General features: G+C 48.2%; 1 pseudogene; it reads left to right on the top strand.

Annotated features, from left to right (window-relative positions):
* Positions 1 to 674: 674 nt before the first annotated feature.
* On the top strand, positions 675 to 7,372 carry LOC100586782 (annotated as a pseudogene).
* The last annotated feature ends 13,999 nt before the right edge of the window (positions 7,373 to 21,371 follow it).

Here is a 21,371-nt window from a genome sequence, read left to right as displayed (position 1 = left end):
ATGTTTTCTAAATGAAAAATATCCTGTTTAATTTTCATGTCTATGATGATTAGTGAGGTTGAGGATATACACTTCTGAAAATTTCCCGTTTTTATCCTTTGCACATTTTCCAATTAAGAGATTCTTGTAAGTAGCCAATGCCAGGTGGCTGGCAGGCTGAGAAAATGCCATTCACACCTCTTATCTCCACAGGAGAGGGGCCTTTCCAGATGAGGAGACTCCACGCTGGTCTTGCAGAGCTTTTTTTTTTTTTTTTGTGGGCAAGGGGGGATGCGGACAGAGTCTCTGTCTGTCACCCAGGCTGGAGTGCAGCAGTGTCACAATCTCAGCTCACCACAACCTCCACCTCCCGGGCTCAAGCGATTCTCCTGCTTCAGCCTTCCAAGTAGCTGGGATTACAGGCGCCCACCACTACACCTGGCTGACTTTTGTATTTTTAGTAGAGACGGGGTTTCGCCATGTTGGCCAGGCGGGTCTCGAACTCCTGACCTCAGGTGATCCACCCGCCTTGGACTCCCAAAGTGCTGAGATTACAGGCATGAGCCACTGCGCCCAGACATCTTGCAGAGCTTTGACAGAGGAAGAGTCTCAGAGCCATCTGCCTGCAGGGGCTGGCCTTGTTGGGGTTCAGCCAGGCATTCCAGGGAAGCAGCTGGGGAGCACTGGCTGATGGGATGTTGGACCAGGCCTGCCTGACTCACACTGGAAAAGGTTGGATGCCCCGGTGCCTGGGCATCATGCCCCGAGCAGCTCCACCTGTCACTCAGGAGGGCAGGGCAGCTGCTCTGGGAAAGGTTGGGTGCTGCTGGGGGAGGGGAGCCTCAGGGAAGTCAGCTGTGCTCCCAGGGCAGTCTGAGGGTAGCAAGGATAGAGTACTAGGGCACACTGAAATGGGGTCTGGATTTGAGCCTGTGGCTATACAGGAAGGTGGGCAAAAGAGGGGCTGGAAGGTTTTTATGTTCGAAAACACACATGGATCTGCTGGTTCATGAGCAGCAGTAAACGAACCATAGCGTCTGGCCATGTGCTGGTTGCTATGGGACGCCAGCAGCCCTTAAAGGTGGATTTCACAGTTTGCAGTTGTCAAAGCACCTCCACCTCATATATTAGAGCACTTTCCAAGTGCAGATTTACTCGGAGAGTGCCCCTTCCTTGCTGGATTGTCAGCACTGTGGGTGGAAAGAATCATCTTACTTCCAGATGCCACCCCAGTGTCTGGGTGCCTGGGGGTGCCGGACACAGATAGGTGCTCATTAAACATGGAAGCCAGCTGTCCCCTCAACCATGAGGGCTGACTCTCTGGCAGTCCCACCTCAGACTTCTGGCAGCTGAAGACTTCTGCAGAATTCAGCAGAATTCTGTCCTTCCCCAGGCTTCCCCTGAAATTCAGTCACCATTTGATGACAATCTTGTTGGGTCTCTGGGAGGCGTCACTTCTCTGCTCCCAGACTTTCTGGCTTTCTCCTACTTCCTATATTTTCCCTCACGGCATTTTAACTTCCTTGTTCCTGTTTACTGAGCTCAGCTCAGCGGCAGCACCTACTTTCTATCTTACACACCCAAATCCCTCTCAGCCTTGTTCAGAAAAAACAGAAGGCGCTTCATTAACAAAATATAATCTTCGGTTACAACATGTGTCAACTGAACCATTGTTTTTCTTTCTCATGGGTCATCATAATCACTCTGTGTGGAGAAAAAGACAGGAAGGATTCTCCCAGGTTTACCCGGGAGGAGACAGTCTCAGATTTTTTGCCCAAAGTTTCTCACTCTGCCAGAGCAAACAGCCCTGAGCATTTCACAACAACTGCAGAGAAACCAAGTCAGCCTTGAATTCCTGGGGGATAGAAGTAGGGGGCCTAAGTAAAGACCACTGCTGGGGGCTGCTGAAAAATTCACTGTGGGTGCACAGTTTCACCTTACTATTTAGTGGTTAGTTATAGTGCAGTGTAACTGCTGTGAGGGTACCTTGTAATTAAAGTCAGCTGGAGCTAGAGGGGTCATAGACTTCTTTTAGTAAAGGATCTAAACTCCCTCCAATTTCACTCTCTCGGGAAGGCACGTCAACTGCCCCCAGAACGTCCTCTAACTTAGCATTGCTCATATGTTTTTAACATTACCCGGAAATGTATGATATACTATAGCACAACGTGCATACGAATCATGCAACTGAGCCTGAAACAAACTCGCCCTTACCATGTGATGCATTCTTTTATTTATACATCCTTTTGTTTGAACTCTATTCACAACACACTCATCTAATTCAATCAAATTACTGACAGAATGCCTCCAGAGAAGCCTTGCTTGGCCCGTTTTGGGAAACAGGAAAGATGCACTTGGATTTACAACATCTGTTTGTACAGCAAATATCGAAGCATTAAGCAACAGTCAAACTTATATAAATATGGCTCCAGTGATCCTGAAAGTCCCATGATGAAGCATTAAATGCCAGTGTTCCTCACCTCCCTTACCCTGTCAGTTCACTCACTCTTTGGGTAACATAATCAGGAAGCCCTGAGGTGCACCTGAAGACCAGGAGAGCCCCTACCTCTCCAAGGACAAGAACAGGTTTAGGGTTTCTGTCTCCTGAGCGAGAGCTGAAAGGCCAGCAGAGAGAAGGCATCAGATGGCAGGGAATTTCTGGTGCCTGGAGATGACCCCACCAGCAGAACTCTTCTCGGGGAGGGGCTGCTTCTGATGCAGGCTGTGCGTGGTCCTTGGGGCCTGCCCTACCCACCTGACCTCTGTGGAGTAAGGGAAACTGCACTTGCTGACTGATGGATCCTAGCTGGCTGTGAGACTCTAAGAACAACTGGGATGGAGAGAGTGAAGAAGTGACAGTTTGCCAGACCCTTCCCTCGCCATGGGCCCAGGAGAACACAAAGTAAATGATCTTCCAGCACTTACTGGTTTTGCCCTACTCTAGAAATATCAACAGCCTTGTCCCTATGGGGAACCAAGAGGAAAAAAACATGAGCAAGTAAAGAAAAATCGCACCTGTTTAAGAGGACTCGGTAACACGAAGGAGGAAGCCCTAGGTGAACTAGTAGGAAAGGCAGAAAAGAACCTCAAAGAAAAAGGAGGGAAAAGGGTATGGGAACTCTCAAGATGTGATCAGAGTACACTCAAAAAGATTCTTGCAAACCAAAATACATGACTTTCAAATATAGCAATTCATTAGAAGGCAGTAAATGCTGGGAATTGAATCAGTGGTCTGGAAGATATTGTGAGAGAGACATCTTGCAGTATAGAGCAAAAACACAAAGAAGTGGGAATCTGAAAGGAAAGAGAAGAGACATGGAGGCGAAATCCAAGATGAAGAAATGTAGCAGCTGCTGTTCGCTGGCTGCTCAGCCCCATTTCCATCCGTTCCCTTCTCTGACTCCACTATGGAGACTGGAAGAGTAAAATGGACTCATTATCAGCTCCCCTTGCTGGATGACACAGTTCTGGCCAATGGGACATAAGCTTCCAATAAGATTTTCTGGGTTTTTAAAAAATATAAAATGCGGCCAGGTGCGGTGGCTCATGCCTGTAACCCACAGCACTTTGGGAGGCTAAGGCAGGCAGATCACGAGGTCAGGAGTTCAAGACCAGCCTGACCAATATGATGAAACCCTGTCTCTACTAAAAATACAAAAATCAGCCAGGTGTGGTGGCATGTACCTGTAATCCCAGCTACTCGGGAGGCAGAGGCATGAGAATCGCTTGAACCTGAGAGGCGGAGGTTGCAGTGAGCTGAGATTGTACCACTGCACTCCAGCCTGGCCTACAGAGAGAGAGACTCCATCTCTGTAGCTTAGCCAGGGCTACGTGCTCCATGGAGCTGGTGGGAGCCAGGAACAGATGGGAGCCCCACCTCCTTCCGAGTTGGCGGGGTGGAAGCCCTGCCAAACCAGGCACAACTGCAGCTGCCCAGCCACAGCTGCAGACCCAAGCATCCCTGCACTCTCAGGGGCCCGGGAAGCCCCCTGCCCTGTAGGCTCCGAAGTGCCTGCTCCCACTGCCTGGCTTCTTCCTGCTCCCAGTGCCTGCTCCAATTATGGAGCAAAGTTGTGGCCAAGCCTGGGTACTCTCATGACCTGGCCGAGTGTGCACATGCTTGGGATGGTGCTGATATGCCAGCCCCCTGCCGCCTCAGCCCCCTCCAGACTCTGGGCACAAACAAGCCTGGGAAGGAGGCTGAGGTGGGGCTGAGTGTGGCTCAGCATGGGCCTGCTGGCCTGCCAGGCCTCAGCAGGAACAGCCTGGGTGCCATGGATGACATGTAGATGGTGGCAGGAGGCAGATAGACTCCTGGGTGGAAAGGGGCAGGTCCCTGGCGAAGCCCCACATTGAAGCCATGGACGGCCTAAAGCATAGGGCCAGGCTGTCAGTTCTGGGTAGAGTCCACAGCCCAGAGCGAGAACTTAATGGTGTTTTTTCCAGGCCCACCCATGGCCGCCCATGAAACAATCAGCACACACTTCCTCCCTTCTGAAGCCTGTAAAAACCCTGGACTCAACCAGACTCACAGAGACATCGGGACAACCTGCCTGTGGATAGGAACTACCCGCTCCAGGTCTCCTCTCTGCTGAGAGCTGCACCTGTCGGGACAACCTGCCTGCAGAAAGGAGTTACCCACTTTAGGTCTCCTGAGAGCTGCACTATTGCTCAATAAAGCACCTCTTCACCTTGCTCACCCTCCAATTATCCATGTGCCTCATTCTTCCTGGACACAGGACAAGAACTCAGGACCCAGCCAAATGGTAGGACTGAAAGAGCTGTAACACAAACAGGGCTGAAACACACCCACCCCCTGGATTGCCACATTGTGGACCATGAGAAGGAGAGAAGAGCTGCAGCCCTTTGGGGAGCTCAGACCTAGGAGCTCCCCAAGCCAGGGCTGTGACACCCTGTTTGGGGCTCTGTGGTTCCTGGCATTCCCCAAGCTTCCAGGCACCACTGCATTCCCAGGTGCCCACACTGGAGGCCACTTGTAGTATGCCTAGTCCAGCTGCAGCCTTGCAGGGAGCCAGCACCCATGCTGGCGCCTGGAGCTGCCCACCCCACCACAGCTGGCATGCCTGGCTGTGTGCAGTGGCCAGACCCCATGCTCACTCACTCATGCACCCTTTACGGCTCTGTGCCTGGCTCACCCTTGGTAGGCATGGGATCCAGGCCAGTAGCGTGAGTCAAGTGCAGCCTGCCAGGCCAAGTACATGGAAGGAGCCCAGTGGGCCCAAGCAAAACTCAGGCAAAGATGCCACCAGCCACAGAGGTTTCCAGTTGGCGAAGCGGCACCTTCAAGGATCCCGTAACATGAGCCACTGTGTCTGGCCCCAAATGGCAACTTAAATCAGAGCAGAAATTTCAAGATGGGGGAAGACAAAGAGAAAACAATAGTGAGCAATAGATACAGTTAAATCTAAATGAATGCTACTGATATGGTTTGGATTTGTGTCCCTCCCCAAATCTCATATCAAATTGTAATCCCCAGCATTGGAGGAGGGGCCTGGTGGGAGGTGATTGGATCATGGGGGCAGGTTTTCCCCTTGCTGTTCGCGTGATACTGAGTGAGTTCTCATGAGATCTGGTTGTTTAAAAGTGTCTAATACCTCCCCTTCATTCTCTTCCTCCTTCTCCAGACATGTAGGATGTTCTTGCTTTCCCTTTGTCTTCTGCCATGATTGTAAGTTTCCAGAGGCCTCCCCAGCCATGCTTCCTGTACAGCCTGTGGAACTGTGGGTCAGCTAAACCTCTTTTCTTTATAAATTGCCGAGTCTCAGGTAGTTCTTTATAGCAATGTGAAAATGGACTAATACAGCTACCTACCATAGGACTCAGCAATCCCTCTTCTGGGCACATACAAAAAGGCAGTGAAATCACCACCTCATAAAGATAGCTGCACTCCCATGTTCATTGTGTCATTATTCACCATAGCCAAGATATGGAAACAACCCAAGTGTCTGTCCACAGATGAATGAATAAAGAAACTATATATATATATATATACACACATATATTCAGCACTAAAAAGGAACGAGATCTTGCCATTAGCCACAACATGGATGAACCTGGAGAATATTACACTAAGTGAAATAAGCCAAACAGAAAGAAAAATATTACATGATCTCACTTATATATGGAGTCATTTTAAAAATTGAAATATACAAAGATAGAGAACCAGACAGTGGTTACCAGGAGCTGGGAGTGAGGGAGAAAGAAATGGAAAGACATAGGTAGAGCAGACAAAGTACTAGACATGAGGGATGAAGAAGTCTAGAGATCTAATTTAGGTAGATCTAATAAAATGTAGATCTGATTTTACTACTTAGGGCTCTAGGTAATAAAATTATACTGTCAATGAGATTCATGCTAAATGAGTAGATGTAGCTGTTCTTGCCATAAAAACAAAAAAAAAGTAACTGAGATAATGGATATATTGACTTGCTCCGCAATAGTAACCTTTTTATTATCTATATGTATCCCATAATATCACCTCGTATATGTTAAATATACACAATAAAATTTATTTTTTTAAAAAAAATCTAGGGCTGGGCATGGTGGCTCATGCCTGTAATCCCAGCACTTTGGGAGACCAAGGCAGTAAGATCTCTTGAGCCCAGGAGTTCAAGACCAGCCTGAGCAACATACCAAGACCTCATCGCTACGAAAAAAAAAAAAAAAAAAAAAACCTAAATGGATTATGATAACATGACTGGGTATGAGATGTGTGTGTGTGTGTGTGTGTGTGTGTAGACACAGATACGTTTTTAAGTGAGAACTCTTGGAATAAGTAATCCATATTTAAAAATACTCCAAGACAGCTGAGACCAAGGGCTACAGCTGGGAGACTGAAAAAATATAGACCACTGGGGCACTACTCATTTCTCCAGCTCTGATCCGCTGTTGTACCAGGGGTCTAATCGGGCCTGTGTCTGCCTCCTTCTTGAATAGCCCAGAGAATTCATCTAAACAGCCTTCCTACAGCAGCTCCCTACTCCAGGGGCCAGATGGAAGTTCCAGACCAGTGTTGTCTCTGGGGACATTGACACAGCAGCCAGGTTGATCGGTGCTGGGGCACAGTTGGTGTGGCTGGTTCGGGGCTGGCATTGTAACTGTGTTTGGCAGCTTGATCATTGGCTATGCCAGGAACCCATTTCTCAAGCAGCAGCTCTTCTCTTATGCCATTCTGGGCTTTGCCTTGTCTGAGGCCATGGGGCTCTTCTGTTTGATGGTCGCCTTCCTCATCCTCTTCGCCATGTGAGGCTCTTTGGCGATCACCTGCCTGTCCCTGCTGCTGCGACTCCATGCCATTCCTGGTGCTGGGGTGTGCTAAGCTTTACCATTAAACACAATGTTTCTCTAAAAACAAATGAACAGGCCTGGCGAGGTGGCTCACACCTGTAATCCCAGCACTTTGGGAGGCTGAGGCGGGTGGATCATTTGAGGCAAGAGTTCGAGACCAACCTGACCAACAAGGTGAAACCCTATCTCTACTAAAAATAAAAAAAAAATTTAAAAATTAGCCAAGCATGGTGGTGCACACCTGTAATCTCAGCTACTAAGGAAGCTGAGGCAGGAGAATCGCTTGAACCCAGGAGGCGGAGGCTGCAGTGAGACGAGATCATGCCACTGCACTCCGGCCTGGGCAACAGAATGAGACACCATCTCAAAAAATAAAAATAAAAACAAACAAAACAAAAAAATACTCCAAGACTAAAGAAGTTAAATGATATCAGTGAAATCCAGGATCTTAAGTGGAGAGAACAGGGAACACAAAACTTTCTAAAAATTTTATTTACCTTGAAAAATAAAAAGTAAGTAAAATATCTTATTGGGGAAAATGTAGCTATTTAATTTTTATGTATTATTAGAGAACTAAAACTTTAATTAAGGTGGTTAGAAACTCCAAAGCAGGTATTCTAGAATTTGACCAAGAAAAAAAAAAGGAAAAAACGACATAAAGAGAAAAGAACCATGTTGCACAAAATAAAGCATAAATGTAAAACATGATGAAAGGAAGAAAAGTATTTCAGTTACTACAACAAATATGAATGGGTTTATGCACCTATTCAAGAGATTGTCAGTTGCATTGAAAAATAATCTAGCTATATGTGGTTAATGTAAGATGTACCAAAAACAAAGTGAAAAAGGAAAGTTGAAAATAAAGGAATAGGCAAAGAGATACCAAGCAAAAGCAGCCTATGGAAAAAAATCAGAATCACAACATTAGTATCAACGTGACAAGATAAAATGCATGAAAAAGCCATGCATGGTGGCTCAGGTCTATAATCCTAGCACATTTCAAGGTCAAAGCAGGAGGATTGCTTGAGCCCAGGAGTTTGAGACCATCTGGGCAACATGGTGAAACCCATCTCTACCAAAAATACAAAAGGTAGCCAGGCATGGTGGAGCCTGTAGTCCTAGCTACTCAGGAAGCTGAAGCAGGAGAATCACTGGAGCCCAGGAGGTGGAGGTTGCAGTGAGCTGTGATCGTGCCACTGCACTCCAGCCTAAGTGAAGAGTGAGACCCTGTCTCAAAAAAAGAAAAAAGAAGAAGAAAAACAAAAGCATGAAACTGGACGAAGTATATTATGTAACTTAAAAACCTTTGGAAAAGCAGCCATGGCTGAAGCCTGCAATCCCAGCACTTTGGGAGGCCGAGATGGGTGGATTGCTTGAGCTCAGGAGTTTGAGATCAGCCTGGGCAACATGGTGAAACCCCGTCTCTACTAAAAAAATACAAAACTTAGCCAGGCATGAGGGTGTGTGCCTGTAGCCCAAGCTATTCAAGAGGCTAAGGCAGGAGAATCACTTGAACCTGGGAGGTGGAGGTTGCAGTGAGCTGAGATCGCACCACCACACTCCAGCCTCGGCAACAGAGCGAGACTCCATCTCATTAAAATGATAATAATAATAATTTTTAACACCACGAATACAAAATATATATCCTTTTCATATGCCCATGGAAAGTTTACCAAAATTAGTCATGTACTTGTCTAGAGTGGAAATTTTAATAAATTCTGAAAAGTAGAGACTTCAAATGAAGGATATGCTGATCAAAGCCATTAAAACTAGAAAAAAGTAAGGCCAGGCATGGTGGCTCACACCTATAATCCCAGCACTTTGGGGGGCTGAGGTGGGAGGATCACTTGAGCCCACAAGTTCAAGACCAGCCTGGGCAACATACTGAGACCTCATCTCTTCAAAACATTTTTAAAAATTAGCTGGGTCCAGTGGCAGATGCCTGTAGTCTCAGGTACTCAGGTGGCTGAGGCAGAAGGATTGCTTGAACCTAGGAGTTCAAGGCTGCAGTGAGCTATAATCGCGTCACTGCATTCCAGCCTGGGTGACAGAGGGAGACTCTGTTTAAAAAAAAAAAAAAAATGCTTTTAATTATTAAAGAAAAATTAAGTAATAATGTTATTCTGTTAAGACATATAGATATAAATTCCAGAAAAAAATGACTAAAAGAATTGAAATCAATTGCCTCTGGGGACAGGAATCAAGATTAGGGAAGTATTAGAGGAGACCACTTTCTGTTGCTATTAGTCTTATGGTATTATTTGACTTCTGAAACTATATAAATATATCACTTTGATAAAGATTAAATTAAGCAGAATTAAAGAGTGAAGTGAAAGCAGCTCTGGAACTTTTTTTACTTCTTTTTTTTTTTTTTTTTTTTTTGAGACAGAGTTTCGCTCCTGTTGCCCAGGCTGGAGTGCGGTGGCGTCATCTCGGCTTACCGCAACCTCTGCCTCCTGGGTTCAAGCAATTCTCCTGCCTCAGCCTCCCGAGTAGCTGGGATTACAAGCACCTGCTACCACGCCCAGCTAATTTTGTATTTTTAGTAGAGAGAGGGTTTCACCATGTTGGTCAGGCTGGTCTCAAACTCCTGACCTCAAGTGATCCACCTCTCTCGGCCTCCCAAAGTGCTGGGATTACAGGCATGAGCCACTGAGCCCAGACTTTTTTTTTTTTTTTTGAAGACAGGGTTTTGCTCTGCCACCCAGGCTGGAGTATAGTGGCACCATCTCGGCTCACTGCACCCTCTACCTCCCAGGTTCAAGGGATTCTCCTGCCTCAGCCTCCCGTGTAGCTGGGACTACAGGTGCACACCACCAAGTCTGTCTAATATTTATATTTTTAGCAGAGACAGGGTTTCACCATGTTGGCCAGGCTTGTCTTGAACTCCTGACCTCAAGTGATCCAGGCACCTCGGCCTCCCAAAGTGCTAGGATTACAGGCGTGAGCCACCACACCCAGCCAGCTCTGGAACTTTGACCCATCCTGATATAGTAGAAAGAATATGGATAGTCAGTTAAAGCCAAGTTTGAATTTTCCCTCTATTACTTATTAGTAATAGGATCTTGGACAATTCATTTAGCCTTTTGTCTGGGTTTCTTCCTTTGTAAAATGGGACACTGACCTGTATAGCCCCTATAGGAGAGAAAATACTGGGCTCCAGTCCCTTGAGATAAACCCTGTATCCACTGCCCACCCCTTCCCAAGCACAAGCAGGACCCCCAGCCACAGACACTTGTGGGTTAACTCAGCCCGTCTGCCCCCTGCTTTCACCTCCTGGTTAAAATTGTTTTGGTTTTGGTTTTCCATACATCATAAGCATTGGGGGGTATTTTCCACAGTGTCAAGGTCTGTGGGTAAGGATTAGCCACAGCTTGGAAATTTCGATTAGAAAATATAACAAAATGGCTTTGAAAGTATTAAGTACAGGTGTTTTTATATCTACATCTGTATTTGAAAAGAAAATGTATCTCTTTATGCTTTAAACACTGTAAACAGATCACTGCAAAAACAAAAACCTGGGGCAAAATTCAAAATTGCTAAGAATAATAAAACTCACTTCTTGTGTTCTTATAAAGATTTGTTCCACTCCCGTGTTTGCACACACATGCAGCAGGGAGCCCAATCCTTTCTGTCAGTGGAGGGAGGGCAGTTGGTGGTGACGGGTAGGGAGGCGTGTGTTTAAAGAAGCAGTCACAATGCAGCATGCTAAGTGTGGCTGTGGGAGGAGTAGTCGATGGCTCTGTGCTGTTCAGGCTTGGCAGCAATGTTAGAGACCTGCCTGATTATCGAGTTGCCCAGGTGAAAGGACGTGGAAGAGGGTCTCAGACAGAGAGCACAGGGGTTCCTAAACTTGGCTGCAAACTGGAACAACCTGGAGAGCTTTAAAAAGTACTGATGCATGGCTGGGCATGGTGGCTCATGCCTGTAATCCCAGCACTTTGGGAGGCCAAGGCGGGAGGATCACCTAAGGTCAGGATTTCGAGACCAGCCTGACCAACGTGGAGAAACCCTATCTCTACTAAAAATACAGAATTAGCCAGGGTGGTGGTGTGCGCCTGTAATCCCAGCTACTCCGGAGGCTGAGGCAGGAGAATTGCTTGAACCAGGGAGGCGGAGGTTGCAGTGAGCCGAGATCACACCATTGCACTCCAGCCTGGGCAACAAGAGCAAAACTCTGACTCAAAAAAAAAACAAGTACCAATGCCTGGTTCCCACCCCCAGACATCCTGACTTAATTTGTCTGATATGTGGCGTGGCCAGCTGGAGTTTTGGAAGCTCTAGGAAATTCTAATGTGCAGCAAAGTTCAGGAGCCACCGGCCTGCATGAGGGCCTGAGGCAGGAGACTGTGGCTCTCTGTAAATCAAATGGAAAGTTGGAGGAGAAGGACAAACTGGGCCTGGAAAGATGGGGATGGGACAAGATTTAGGATATAGAATGAACAGGAGTAGGTGGCAGAGTGGAGAGAGGGAGGGAGGAAGAAGCTGATGGTGATGCCCAGGTTTCAGGCTGGGTAACTGGGTGGAGGTGGTACATTTTCTGCAATTCAGAACACAGCAGAACGTGGTATGCACAGAAGACCTGCTGGTTTGAGATGATATATCATCTTGGCTCAATACATAGTAGCCTCAACCGCCGCCGCTGCCACCACCACCACCACCACCATCATTATCATCATCATCATCAATCTGGTGGAGGCTTCTTAAAAAGCCTTTGTGGTCACTAGGATTAAAGCAGTGAGGCTGCCCTCTACTGTCATTTGTTTTTCTTTCTTTTTTTTTGAGATGCAGTCTCGCCCCGTGACCCAGGCTGGAGTGTAGTGGCGTGATCTCGGCTCACCGCAAGCTCTGCCTCCCAGGTTCACGCCATTCTCCTGCCTTAGCCTCCCAGGTAGCTGGGACTACAGGCGCCCGCCACCACGCCCGGCTAATTTTTTGTATTTTTAGTAGAAACAGGTTTCACTGTGTTAGCCAGGATGGTCTCTATCTCCTGACCTTGTGATCCGCCCGTCTCAGCCTGCCAAAGTGCTGGGATTACAGGCGTGAGCCACCGCGCCCGGCCTCTAGTGTCATAATCTGTGTATTACAGGCACTCCTGCACTCAGGCTACAGTCTGCATATCTCTGCAGGGGATGAGGCCGGGCCCACGTAGGAGCCAGAGTGGGAGTGGAGGGTCAGGGATGAGTGAGGCATGGTCTCCCGTTTAATGCTCAGGCCAGGATCTCCCAGGCAAGCCCCATTCTTGGCCCTACTGTAAGTAAGGGTCTCCTTAGGATGGGTTGTTGTCTCTGCAAAATGCTCACACGGAGGAAGCCCGGAGCAGGGAATGGGTGCTGGGCAGTCAGCCTGGAGGCCTGAGATCCAGTTGCGGCTCCCCTAGTACTTGGCTGTCTGACCTGGAGGGAGGGCCTTTCCTGGACTTCAGTGTCCTCATCAGGACTGGGCATCTCTGGAGGATGACGTTGTGTCTTTGCAGCTGACCACAATAGCGGGCAGGACCGACATTCCCAGCCCTCCAGAAGAGACAAGAGGAAGCTTCTCATGTTCTCCAGAAGGGCCTTCCCAGTGCCAGCGAGGGGCAGAGAGCAAGTGCCCTGGAAGGCTTCCAGGAGGAGGTGGATTAATGAATTAGTAAATAGTGTCTGTGGCAAGACATCCCACCTTTGAGACACTGAGGAGAAACTTGCAGACACAGCAAGGCCTGGCAGCAAGAGAAGAAAGGCTGTGGGCTCTGGAGTCGGAGAAAACAGGCTCTCACTGTTGGTTCCCCCGACTGTGTGACCTTGGACACGTTATTTATTCCATCTGTGAAATGAGGATATAAACAATTCACAACAGCAAATGCTTATTTAGCCCTTTGTGTCAGGTACTGCTGTAAGCACTTTGTCTGTATTAACTAATTTAATCTCATAACAATCCCACGAGGTAGTACAAATTTTACAGGTGAGGAAAAGGAAGCACAAAGAGGTTATGCAACTTGTTCAGTCACCAGGCACGTGGCTGGTGCTCAGTAAATAGTAGCTACGCTGTAACCACAGAGATAACAATCACTGATTGCACTGAAACAGGTGAGCTTATGGGCAGAGTCAAGGGAAAGGCTGGGTGGGCCAGTGTCAAGGGAGAGAATTTCAAGAGACAGAATGTGATATCCTCCAGCAAGCATCAAGCACAAGGTACGGCTTTTTATTTGTGACCACATTGTGATACCCTGTTGTCCCTGGGGCTTCCCAAGTGGGACCACCTGGGCAAGGAGGGGCAAGGGCTCTTAGAACTGGTTTATTCCCACTGGGTCCTAAAGAAGGAAGAAGTTCCCTTTCTCAGCTTCCCATGTGGCCTGGGGTGGTCATGTGACCTAGTTCTGGCCAATTAGATGTGAGGGGCATCTGCTGGGGGGAATCCCGGGGAAGGCTTTCCTCCCTGACCAAAAGAGAGAAGCGTAGAAGGAGACTTCTTTTCCTCCCTGCTCCTTTCCTGGAATGAGAGTGCAGTTAGATAAAGACAAGATTGTTGGAGCTGTTGCAGCCTTCTTGCAGCTATGAGGGGAAGGCCAAGAAAAATCAAAGTTCCCAAAGAGCTTTTGACATCACTGAGCTGTTTCTCATGGAATCACCTACTTCCAGATGCCTGGTTATGTGAGAAAGATATTCGTTTAAGTTACTGTTACTCATAGCAAAAAGTATGCATGGTATCATATCCAAGTTGTTCCAGTGTGTTCATTCATCAGCGCACCATTCATTTATTTAATTAGAAGTTATCGTTGAGCCAATCACAGTGGAGGATAGGGAGGATATGGCTGTCATCAAGGGAGACATCATTCCTGGCTTTGTGGATTTCCTAGTATGGTAGGGAAAACACACTTTGAATACATGTGATGGATCAGGATGTTAACAAGAAAAAAAGCCCACGAATGCTATTAGAATGTAGAACAAAAATAGTTAACCTGTGGAAGCATCAAAGAAGTTCTTGAAGGCTAGTGTTTATTTAGAGTTACATGCCATCATAAAGGCACCCCAAGATGTAAAATGCAGTGCCTCAAACAAGAGAGAAGTTTATTTAGTTTTGTTTCCTTTTTTTTTTTTTCTAGATGGAGTTTCAAAAAACAGGCAAAACAGGGTCTCCCTGTGTTGCCCAGGCTGGAGTGCAATAGTGCAATCTCACCTCACTGCAACCACCACCTCCCGGGTTCAAGCGATTCTCCTGCCTGAGCCTCCCACGTAGCTGAGATTACAGGTGCTCGCCACCACGCCTGGCTAATTTTTTGTATTGTTATTAGAGACTGGATTTCTCCATGTTGGTCAGGCTGGTCTTGAACTCCCAACCTCAGGTGATCCACTTGCTTCGGCCTCCCAAAATGCTGAGATTACAGGTGTGAGCCACCATGCCCAACCTGTTTCCTTTTTCTTTTTCACATAAGAGCCCTGGGACCTGCCCAGGCTCTGCTATCCTCAATATGGCTTCTCTCTGTGGATTCAAGATGGAAGCCCCTGTTTTTGCCATTGCCCACCAGTAGGAAGTGGGGAGTCAGCAGCTCCCTCTTTGAAGATGAGACTGTGAAGTTGTGTGTGTGTGTGTGTCACTTCTGCCCACATTTCATTGGCCAGAGCTTAATCATGTGACCACATGTAGCTTGGAAGGGAGTCTTGGAAATTGCGGACTTTAGGTGGTCAGCCAGGTGACAGCTAACAGGCAGGGAGGTTCTGTTTCTAAAGGAAAGAAGGGGAAGTGGTTCCTGAGGGAGAGTGAGCCGTCCCAGCTGGTGAAGGAGTGGGGCTATTTCCTCTTAACCATGAGAACAATTTGTCTTTGAAGAGCTCAAAGCAGGAAGTACCTGGTCAGGTTGTGTTTTTGGAGAGATCACTGTAAGCAGACATGGAGAATGGAGTAGAGGAGAGCAGGTGAATGCAGAAGGTAGTGAGGAGGCTATTGCAGCAAATCTGGTTATAATTGTGACCTGGACCAGTGGGGATAGAAGGAAAAGCCTATGGGTCCAGACACATTTTTGGCTGAGTGAAAAAATTTTATACAAAGTATGGCGAAGACTAGGTGGTATTCCAACATGAATTGAAGGCATGTAACACCTTACTTTATCACTGTATTCCATTGATCAGGGAGTCTTCCAAATCCCCCAGCTTTATGACGCCATTTTACTGGAATTGAACTGGAGCAACCTAAACTGATATCATAAGAACTAGTCAACTGTAATTTCAAACACAGCCAAGCCTGGGATGGACTCATGTCAGCTCCCCTACTATGACATGGGCAGGGAAAAAATGTTTTGCAAATTATCCCAAGTGTACCACCCCAGGGGCAACATCAATGGTCAAGAAGGCCATCTGGGGACTGGCGCAGTAGCTTAACCTGTAATCCTAGCACTTTGGGAGGCCGAGGCAGGAGGACCTTGAGCCCAGGAGTTCAAGATCAGCCTGGGCAACACAGGGATATTCTGTATCTAATTTAATAATAATAATAATAATAATAATAATAATAAAAGAAAGTCGTTTGGCCCAAAGGTCACATGCATCCTCGAGGAGGTAGCATCTGAAGGGTCCTTGAAGGACTGGTAAGATGGCCTCAGACAAGGGGCCCCAGAAAGGGCATTCAAGGTTCTCTCCATCAGCCTTCACTCTCCCTCTCCAGCCTCATCTCTGGGCAGGAAATGGATATTCCAAAGCTTTGATATGGAAATCTAGCTTTAGTTTTTCCTGCCTTTCTTTGCCATGCTCCAGGGATGGAATGCAAATATTTTTCTCCCTTCTTAGTAAGGTCTGAAGATGAAAGGTCTGCATGTCCTGGAGGAAAGCAGAATGGTTTTTTTGGTTGCCAGTATTCTGGGTCTTATCAAAGACATCATGAAAGAGCCTGAAGGATGGTGGGATTTGGGGAAAGAGGCTGAATTTTTAATGAAGCAGGACTTCCGGAGAGGGCTGGGAGAAGAGAGGACTGTGGGGCCGGGAGAAGTGGGTGTTCAGTTCCTCCCCCTAGCAATTCCCTGAGAGGAATGGCCAAGATGGGAGAAGGACAGGAGCTCTGGGAAGTTGGGCCTCCAGGACCCAATGCCCAGCTAAGCTCCAAACTCCCAGGGCCCAGGATTGTCTCAGAAAAAACAGCCCCCACCCCCTTCCTCAGGAACCCTGCAGAAATGGACAGCAGGCATCTCCAAAGTGACTTATGTAGATTAATGACCAGTAAAGGCACACCCCAGATGCCCTGGCCCTATGGACGGCACCAGGAGGGAGACAGTGGGAGCCCAGAAGTAATAAGTTGGATTTCCTGCCAGCTGGATGAGATGAGGACTCAGAGTCAAGATCAAGTTGCTTTTCAGAGTATAAAGAAAGAGGACCTTTCTTGCACTCCTGGGGTTGTGACCAAGATTTATACTTGCTGCATCTCTCATTACCCTCCTGAAGGAACTCTTGGCTCCCCCAGGCTACTCTGACCTTTCTCTCAGGATTGGGGCTCATTCCCATGTCCCCTCCCTCATGACCTCCCGGAGCCACTCAAGCTCACTCTCTGCTGCCCCTAAAGACCTCTTCCTCCCTCCTCTGAAGCTTGAAGCTCATGCATCACCCATTTGACAGAAGGCTATGGTGAGTTCTCTCTGCAAGGCTGGGTCTTGGCTACCCAGCTTGTCCAGGAGCCTCCTGAAGGAGGAGAGGTGACCCTTTCTCCTAATTCTGGGCTGAGCCTCAGAGCAGCTGCTCAGTGACAGACCCAACACAACACACAGGACTGGAGCCTTTCAGCAGGCAGGCCCTTTGCCAACTTCTGTCCTCACCTCAGCCATGCCGCAGCACGTGTTGCCACATCCACCAACACCCAGAGCAGACACCAAGTTCCTTCTGTCTTCAATATCCAGGCTGGCTCTGGGATGACTCCCCCATGACCCAACCAGCCAGTGGGTGTCAGGGCATCCTCTCCTAAGACGAGCCTCACCCGCTTCCTCCTCCACCTGCCATAGATGGACAGATTCTGCTGGAGCCCAAGTTGAGAAATAAACATGTTTTGTGTTAAGAGCTCTGTGTACACCAGGACCACAGCAGATGTAAACACTCCAGCCTCTCTTCTCCAGCTAGATAAACTTTAGGCTTTCAGGGCTAGGCGCTGCCCCCAGCGCACTCTCAGTGTTTAAAGAAGATGTCAGCGGCAGCCTGTGCTTTTGGCAGAGGCCGACTCTCCCTCTCCCAGCTGAAGTCCCAAATTCTGGGGAACTGATGCCCAGGCCAAGGGGCAGGGGGCACAGAGCTCACCTCCTAAAGGGGCCAGCCTGGGGCCCTCTGGTTTATAGACTAAGAGGGGACTATCTATGATAAATAAATCCAGGAGTGCTATAGACTCCGATGTCCTGCTACAAAATCCCTGCAGGACATATGGAGAAATATTCTCTTCCTTTAAGCTTTAGGGCCTGTAAAAACAAAAATGTTACCCATTCATCCCTAACAAGGTGATAATTTAGACTTTACTCATCATTTGTTATTCATTTATTCATTTGATGTTTATTGAGCATCTACTATTTGCCAGTGCGCCAGGCATTATACTGCCCTGCCCACTCAAAATCCCACCATTAACTTAGAACTTTCATATCTGTATCACAAAGACATAGATATAAATAAATAAATAATATATACATAAGATTCCCCATCCCTCACTGGAGTATTATTTTACATTTTATTCATGATTTTTATTCAACCAAACTTTATAGGACACTGACAATGTTCTGGCCACTCCTAGACACTGGACACAAACAAGACGCAATCCAAGACCTGAGAAGCCCTGCCCCCCATCGGTGTGACAAGGAGGTGATCAAGGAAGTGGTTTTGATGGGCCTCCAGGATGTGGAGGCCGACAGAACAGTGAAGGCAAAACAAGGGGACATGAGCCCCACCTCACTGGCGATGAAACCAGGCCTCGCCCTGCCCCTCTTGGGAGCTCCCACACCTCTTTTTTTTTTTTTTTTTTTTGAGATGGAATCTCAATCTGTCACCCAGGCTGGAGTGCAGTGGCTGCATCTCGGCTCCCTGCAACCTCCGCCTCCCGCATTCAAGTGATTCTCCTGCCTCAGCCTCCCAAGTAGCTGGGATTACAGGCACCTGCCACTGTACCTGGCTAATTTTTGTATTTTTAGTAGAGACGGGGTTTCGCCATGTTGGCCAGGCTGGTCTCGAACTCCTGACTTCAGGTGATCCACCCACCTCGGCCTCCCAAAGTGCTGGGATTACAGGTGTGAGCCACCATGCCCAGCCTCACTCCTCTTTTCTAAATGAGGAAATAGATAGGGGCTCCTGGGTCTTTGAATTTCATGGGCCAATATAATATTAAAAACCTATTGAGGGGGCCGGGTGTGGTGGCTCACGCCTGTAATTCCAGCACTTTGGGAGACTGAGGCAGACAGATCACCTGAAGTCAGGAGTTCAAGACCAGCCTGGCCAACGTGGTGAAACCTCATCTCTACTGAAAATATAAAAATTAGCCGGGCATGGTGGCAGGCGCCTGTAATCCCAGCTACTTGGGAGGCTGAGGCAGAAGAATCGTTTGAACCTGGGAGGTGGAGGGTACAGGGAGCCAAGATTGCACCACTGCACTCCAGCCTGGGCAACACAGTGAGACTCTGTCTCAAAAACAAACAAAACAAAAACAACAACAACAAAATGAAAAACCCTATTGAGGGAACCATACCTGTCACTGACTTTTTATTCTACCAAGTAAGGAATTTTAAAGAAAAAGCAAAACCAGGTCAACAACTACCATCTGCCATCACCATTATTTCATGAAAGAACTCAAAAACAGGAAGGGCATGGTCTCAGAATGAAGGACAGTCCATGGAACCAGATTCATCTAGCAGAATGAAAAGTGTTCTTCTTGTCCTCATTTGGCCCCACCAGAAGCTCCTGCAAATACAGATGTGACCCTTCCTTCTGTCTCTGGGATGATCATCGGAGCAGCTGCTCAAGGTCAGACCCACCGCCAGGCACAGGACTGGAGCCTTTCAGCAGAGGGGCTGACCCTTTGCCAACCGCACATCCTCCTCTCATTTCGGCCACCTCCTGGCACCCCCAGCATTGCCCTGGTGACAGGGTGACCCTCAGCACCAGTGTCCCACGATGCTGCCTATGACCTCTGAAGCCAGGGCCCACAGCAGCCTCCCGGACAGAGACAGGCCACTCTCAAGAGCATCCCCCTGGCACTGATAGCAACGCCTCATCCACAATGCTTCCTGGAGCCCCCTTTCCTCTCCCACCCACTTCTCTCCCACACCACAGCTCTCCCACCTTTTCTTCCTCAAACTTCCTGGAAGATCATTCCTCTCCTGACTCTGGTCTTTAAGCCTCTAGCCCAGAGGTCACAATTATACCAACCAGCAAGGCACAGTTGCCAGCGCACGCCCGTCTGAAGGAGTGGCTGCTGTCTAGCTGTGGTGGACGTTGCCCTGCGCTTCCCAGGCCCCCTTCAAGCTGCCAGGCAGGCATGCGGTCCCATGACCATGTTTGGCGTCCCCCGCTGCAGGCCTCGCCTCAACTGCCTTGACAACAATCACACGTTTTCTTGGGGTGGCCCACGTCCAGTGACCAATGTGGAAATATAAAGGCCTGGTTAACTTTGCCCCACATGGGGCAACTCTGAAGCTGTTCCAGTTCCAATTAACCATGGGGCTACCAAGGCTGTTGTAGGCCTGGACCACAGCACAATGCCGTGCTTCAGCCACACTTGCTTCCTGCCCTGTCTGCTGCCCCAAGTGTTGACCCCAGTGGTAGCTCCCTGAGAAACAGCTGGTGTGTTTCTTACACAGCAGGGTCTGCTTCCCGGATGCACGCAACTGGCACCATCAGCTCAGATGTGGGATTACAGGCGTGAGCCACCGTGCCCGGCATTTCTTTTTTTTCTCCTTTAAAAGGACTGGCCTTCCAGGCACAGTGGCTCACGCCTGTAATCCCAGCACTTTGGGAGGCCGAGGCAGATGGATCACCTGAGGTCAGGAGTTCGAGACCAGCCTGACCAATATGGTGAAACCCCGTGTCTACTAAAAATATACAAAAATTAGCCAGGTGTGGTGGCATACACCTGTAATCCCAGCTACTTAGGAGGCTGAGGCAGGAGAATCGCTTGAACCCAGGAGGCGGAGGTTGCGGTGAGCCAAGATCGTGCCATTGCACTCCAGCCTGGGCAACAGTGCGAGACTCCATCTAAAAAAAATAAAATAAAATAAAATAAGGACTGGCCTTCGAGATCGCTGTCTAGCTATGGACTCAGAAGGCCAATGCCAAGCAGCAAAGCTGATCAGGAACCCCTTCGTCCTGGGTGGCCCGCATCTTCCCCTTTCACGAGGCTTCAAACCATAGCACATAGTTGGAAAGCTGCAAGAGCAGATGATTTAAGGGGGAAATAAAAACTCAGATGTACAAGCTCCAAAACGTAATCCCCTTTACATAAACAGTGGAGGTGGTGGGATGTTGTGGGGAGGAAGGAACTTGAACTGTGCTGGGCTTCTGTGACTGGTGACAGGTGCTCAGGCATCCCAGCCCTGCACTGAGTTTTCACCTGAAGCTCAACAAATTCCCGCTGCCTGGGAGCAGGAGCACAGCAAAGAGAGCAGGCTGTCTTGGGCTTCCATTCTTGTTTCTACACGTTCTGCCCTTGAGGACCCTGGCCAGATGGGCATGAGACAGAAGCAAACCCTAAAGTACTGCTACTGTTGCCGCCACCAACAGAGATCAAAGGCAGAGACCCTTCTGCTAGGGTCCAAAGTCCAAACAGGCCGCTCCAGAGAGGAAACAGGCACACAGGCACACACCCACGGGTGAAATAGGGGCCCAGGAAGCACCCCCTCCCCAAGGGCAAGGATGGGGTTCCCATTTGACCCAGCACATGCTCCTCACATCTGCACAGCAGGGAGACCAAACAATAGATACAATTTCAGTGTTGATTGTTGATGAACTTACCCAGAAGTTCACAATCAGAAAAATCCATAAAGAAGCTCTTTCAATTTCAGCATGTTTAAGTTTCATGACTTAGCATTGTTTTTATATTGGATTCCATGGGTGGCATAATCTTTTCCGCACTAGAGACCTTTAAAGGTCTTTCTCAGCTCA

Source organism: Nomascus leucogenys, chromosome 18, assembly GCF_006542625.1.
Source record: "Nomascus leucogenys isolate Asia chromosome 18, Asia_NLE_v1, whole genome shotgun sequence".
NCBI classification, from domain to species: Eukaryota; Metazoa; Chordata; class Mammalia; order Primates; family Hylobatidae; genus Nomascus; species Nomascus leucogenys.
Note: the sequence above shows the minus strand (reverse complement) of the source record. Positions and strands in the feature narration are given on the sequence as shown.